The sequence below is a fragment of the Schistocerca nitens genome, chromosome 3 (genome assembly GCF_023898315.1).
Source record: "Schistocerca nitens isolate TAMUIC-IGC-003100 chromosome 3, iqSchNite1.1, whole genome shotgun sequence".
NCBI lineage: Eukaryota > Metazoa > Arthropoda > Insecta > Orthoptera > Acrididae > Schistocerca > Schistocerca nitens.
In genome coordinates, this window is record NC_064616.1 from 159,050,119 (window position 1) to 159,056,170 (window position 6,052).

Below are 6,052 nucleotides of genomic sequence, written 5' to 3' on the forward strand. Positions count from 1 at the left end.
TCTCTTGCACATGGTGGACAATACCTCTAATTCCAACCAAAGATGCTCAATATCTTTGTGTCCCATGGTGAATGCTTGGAGCTGATTATGAAGATATTCACTAATGGCTCTTATTTGCTTTCCCAAACAAGGAAACTATGCTTTTTTTCCCCCAACATAGAAGTCACAACGACATTATGGTTGCTAATACCTCCTCTAGATTAACTTCCTCAAAAGAGATCAGGTCTGTTTGTCACCAAGATACCTAACACGTTCCAATCTCGAGTTGGTTTTCTAACCAACTGCTCAAGGCTGTATGTTGAGAGTGCTCCTAGAATAACTTCACACGAGACTTTGCTTCTGCCACCTGTGATAAATGTGTAATTTTCCCAGTCAGTGGATGCCAGATTAAAGTCTCCACCTAGAACTAAAGGATAATTTGGATATTTGTTTCCTATGTACTCAAGACTTTCCCTGAAACATTCTGCGACGTTTGTTGTGGATGCTGGTGGTCTATAAAAACATCCTAATACAATGGTCACTCCTTGCCTGATTGACAGCTTTATCCATACTATTTCACAGTCCAACCCATTATCGATCCAACTGCATTTAAACAGCTTTTAACTGCAATGAACACACCACCTCCCATAGCATCAGTCCTATCTTTCCTAAACATTTTCCAATCGAAGGTCAATATTTCACTGCTATTTATGTCTTGTTTCAACCAGCTTTTGGTACCTAATACAATATTGGCATTACTACTGTTTATTTCAGAGAGTAACTCGGGGATCTTGTTACAGACACTTCAACAATTTAGTAACATGAGATTTAGCATATTTAAATCCTTTGGAATGACCTGTTTAGGCGAGCTAACAATTTTTACAGTTGGCACACCCACATCAGTGTCATGAACTGGTAATTTTTCAGGCCAACATTTTGTTTCACGTGGGGAGGAACCTAATCAAAAAAACCCCATGTGCACACCACAAGTACTGTGCTACCCATGTAGCCACTTCCTGTGTGTAGTGCACCCCTGATCTATCAAGGGGTGTCCTACAACCTTCCACCCCATTGCGTAGGTTGAGGAATCTACAACAATTTTCGCCACAGTCGACTTAGCCTCTGGTTTAGATTCTCCACCGGACTCAAAATGAGAGGACCCCGGTCCACCCTGGGTACGATGCTGCAAATGGGCAGCTTGGCTTCCACTCCTTGTGAGTTGGAGGCTGCCTTTGCCAATTTAGACAGACCTGGAAAGGACCCAAGGATTTCCTCAGAACCTCGACAACTGGCATCGTTGGTGCCAGCATGTGGAATAATCTGCAGCTGGCTGCACCCCACACAATCGATAGCCACCAAAAGAGCCTCTTCCACATCCCGGACAAGGCCCCCCACAAGCACACCAAGTGAACGTTGGCCTACTTCCGTGCCCTAGCTGCTATGTCACTGAGGGGGCTCCATGACCCGCCTAACACTGGAGCTCCCAAAAACTAACAAACCCCTACCCCCACGTGTCTGTTCGGACCTTGCTGAAGGAGTACTGGTGTACTTAACAATATTAAATCAGTATTTACTTCATTTACAGATTAATGATTATAGCTATTAGTAGTATTATGTTTTTACGTTGGTCAGTGCATGTGGTAAGAGCAAGCCATTAATGATTATTTTCCTCTGAGCAGGGGGTCACATGTTGAACTATGGACACAAAATGGTTATTCAATACTGCCAGGCATAGGCCACTTAGTGGTGCAGTTACAACCATGCAGAAAACATCAAGTAGCAAATTATGTGACTTGTTTGTGGAAGGACTGTTAGATACAGAGAAAACACAAACAACATACTGAAGTGGGTACATCATATTAAGGTACAATATCTGGTGGTGGTGGTGGGAGGGGAGGGGTTAAGGAGTGGCAACAGGAAGTGAATCTGGCCATCCTTTACCACTAACATTGGCAGATCCAGATTAACATACCAACCCTGTGAAGGTACTGAATAAGGTTAGGAAGATGATGATTCAATATTACATCAGAACATATTTGACGATTGTGCGTCAATTTTTAATCCACTGCTTGTCAAATTTTCTTCAAAAAGAAATGTAAGTAGCTGTACAGTGTTTGTCAGTGGCTCAGACTTCAGTCTAAAACAAACATGGAAAATCTGTTGCTTAAAGTACAGAAACAGTGCACGAGATGGTGTGTTTATGTACCTTAATACACATATTTGATTTTGATGATATACAGACAATGAAAATTAATTGTGAAAATATTTTCTGTACGGTTCCTGAACTCGTCCTGACACGAGGTCCTTTCTAATAACCCTTTCAGTTTGAAGTGTAGCATACAAAATAATCATGCTGGACAGAACCTTCTTGCCAAGTGCTATTACTCCCTTTTATGAAACCACTGTTCTGTGAAGGTGCATACTAACCCACAGAAATACTATTCTTAAGCCGAGTTTTCACAAGCAACAGATAGACTGCCACAGCAAGCAGCATGCTGGCTGATAAAGCAGTGGCATTGAGTGCTGCTGTTTCCACATGCTCCCTTCAAGTTTCTTGTTGCACTGTTTCTCAATATGGCATGAGCTGTGCTTATTCGTATGGACACTGATGATGTCAGTCAGATTATAGCATTACAGCTGAGCTAAGAATTCAATATGAAGAGAAAGCATAAATGTTGAATTTGGAAATGCATTCTCCACAGAAGTAGTGAAATGCCATCAAACATATTTATAAATGAAGTGGCACTCATAAAGAGAGAGCCATTTGTGAATCACTTCAGAACAACAAAAGCCAATTTTGAGTGATTGCAAAGCTGAATCAAACTCTATTAAAAATTGGTTACGTTAGAGATGCAGTTCTGACTCAAGTGAAACTAGAAGTGAGACATTAATATCCGACACCTGGTGATGACCAGTGGCTTTCCAATATTTATACAGTGTTCTCAGAAGTACAATTCCAAAATTTTTCTGTAACGTGCTTTATGCTATTTATGATGCCATAAAGATTCACTGAAAAGTGTTTTCACTATTGCACAGCACAACTGTTAAATAAGATGAAATATTAATTATTCTATACAGAATTTTGGAGTTATGCTTTGTGCAAGTGCATTAACAGACACTGCAACATAGTTGATTTCCTTTACTAAAAGCTACACTCAAGCTGAAATTCTTCTGCCACCAGAAACCTTGTTACTTCCTTTCTCAAATCCTCTAGGCAATAATTTAAGAACATCAAAGTTGTCAGTGCTAGAATCTGGATATACTGCCAGTTTTGCATTAATTTTCACCACTTTTAAAATGAACTGAGCTGCTGTGAAACTACAAATCACATTTCATCAATTACTCAATAACACTTGGCTTACTCTCATACAAATCTTATCAATGCATCATATAATGGAACCATTCTGTAGTTCCACCACATAAATTAACCACTATGTACTCTTAACTCCAATGGAAAAACCAATAACTATCAGCAATCTTAAATGTAGAAAGTTTAATATTAATGTTCCTGTTATAATACACACTTTGTTGTCATGGTTCAGGACACATACCACTTTGAATAAATACAAACACTGTCATAGTTTCTAGGTACTCACGATACAAAATGAAATCATAATTCTCATAATTTTAGTGTTTTTTCTTGTATTGGCTTAAAAACAGTAATAGCATTATTTTTATTGAACATTCACAACTACCTCACTTGTTTATTTTCTCTTGACCCCGCAGCATGGCAGATGTCTTGCAATGACATAATAAAAAATGGAAATGTACCAGCTGCTATAATTGTTAATTGCTAGATGTTTTACATTAACAATAGGCCTATTTCGGCATTATCGCCATCTTCAGGCTATCTGCAACCAAATATGCTTTGTTAAAAGTATATAACTAATAACAATTGTTTTACTAAGCGCTAGTCAGTCTTGTAATATTATTTCTACACAGGGCTTCTCCAACTGCTGCCAAATTTTTAAATATTTAACTTAATTATCTCCATTAATTGCTGTTGTTTGCGAATGTAAGCTAAATCTTATCACTTGTTTATATTGTTGTGGTTTTGACAGCTATTATTCACAGCTAGCCCAGTCCACCTGCTTAGCTGAGTGGTAATGGGTTTGCCTACCATGCAGTGGGCCTGGGTTCGATCCCTGGCCGGGTTGAAGATTTTCTCCACCCGTGGACTGGGTGTTGTGTTACCACCACCACCACCACCACCACAACCACCACCACCACGCCCAATGTGATGTCGCCTGAATTAAGACTTGCACCCGGCTGCCGAACTTCCCCGCACAGGGCCTCCCAGCCAACAATCCCACACAATCATACCATTAACAGCTAGTCCAGTGACACTGTATGGTTACAATTTGTTTATTCATTTGTCTACATATCGCAATTATCTATGGCTTGGTATTATAATCTTTGTTATGTGTTTGTAGAGTGTATATATTTGTATTACATGAAATATTTAGAAAGTTGGAAGCGCTCTATGCAGAAATAAAACAAGACTGACAATGCCACAATGCAATACGGAAGTAAGTACTAGCACACTGTAAAGCAAAGTTGTTATTAGTTATGATGTTACAACTTTGAACAACACACATTTGGATTGCAGATAGCTTGAAGATGGCGATAATGCTGAAATAGGCCTATTGCGCATGTAACATGTATAGCATTTAACAATTATAGCAGCATTCTGGTACATTTCCATTTTTTATTATGTCATTACCGTATGTGTGTTTGAAAGAATATACAGGAATTTATTTTCTCAATACACCCACAAGGAATAATTTCCAGAAATCAATCTCTCTGGATGCCCAACAGACCTGCATACACACCATCTTAATAAGATTTTAATTCTTTCTTGTGTTCATTGATGTATGCATTGTGAATGATTCTTGTTTTAGCTCTGCGATACATAAATCACAGCTAGAGTCATTTGACATTTACCATCAACAATTTCAAGTAATGCCTTTGTTTTTATGTTTACACAAGCAAGATCATTCCTTGGAAAGTTCATTAAACTGTACAACTGTTGCTAATAACAACATAGCAGACATTTTTTTGGTACTGTGAAAAACATCCACAACAAAATTACTAACAAGAAAGTCAAAAAAATGATAGTGCTTTGAAATGAAGCCACGAGATGGCAGTCGAATGACGGTAATCAATAGTGGGGGAAGTAAAGTGCTGTCACAAAGTAAAAGCAACTTTAAATTTTGTGGCACGGCTGAAAGTAGCACCATTTTAGTGTCACCAGAATACTTTTGGTGTTTTCACATGCAACTTCTGTGACACCACTGGAGTGGCATCACTTCTGTTGCATGTGGAAACCTAGCTTTAGGGCATGCAACTTCAACAGCGCACGCACTCCCACCCACACACCCATGTACACATTGGTAAACGAAACTGTTTCTCTCCCGAAGATAATTTTGAACCGTGGAGTTACTTAAATGTAGTGAGTGGTTCCCTGTAATTGGAACTGGGTAAATTCACTTACTGTCTTTACCTCAATGAACTCTCACCATTACTAGGTAGTATACTTCAAAATTTCGTAGTACAATTTGCATATCAGTATTGTGTGTGGGTATGTAACTCCCATTCATAATTTGGCTGAAGTCTGGAACAGGGTCAACAACAGTTCCAGCTTCTCTACTAATCAAGTGTGTGGCAATGTGTCAGTTTCACATAGCAATGGGATGATACTTCTGCGTAACCAATGAGAGGAGAGAAAATGAATGTCTAGCATCGGAATACAAATCATTTTTGCCTTTGTTGCTGTCACATATTTGATTTTTTTCCTAGAGTATGATATGAATTATGAGGTAGTCATTAAGTTGAAATGTGAGTTTGACTGTGAGTGGTGACAGACTGATCCGTAGCGTAGCCCAACGCCTAGATTTGGTTGGAATATGACAACCTTACTCACAAAAAGTATATTAATAATCTTTGTCACATATTTGTTGCTTCCCCATATTTCACACGTTACAATATTGTGGTTACATTGTAACCCAATAGCATGGCTTTTCTCTGAATGTGTTACGATTTTGTAGGTGATATACTGAAGTGAGACTGTGAC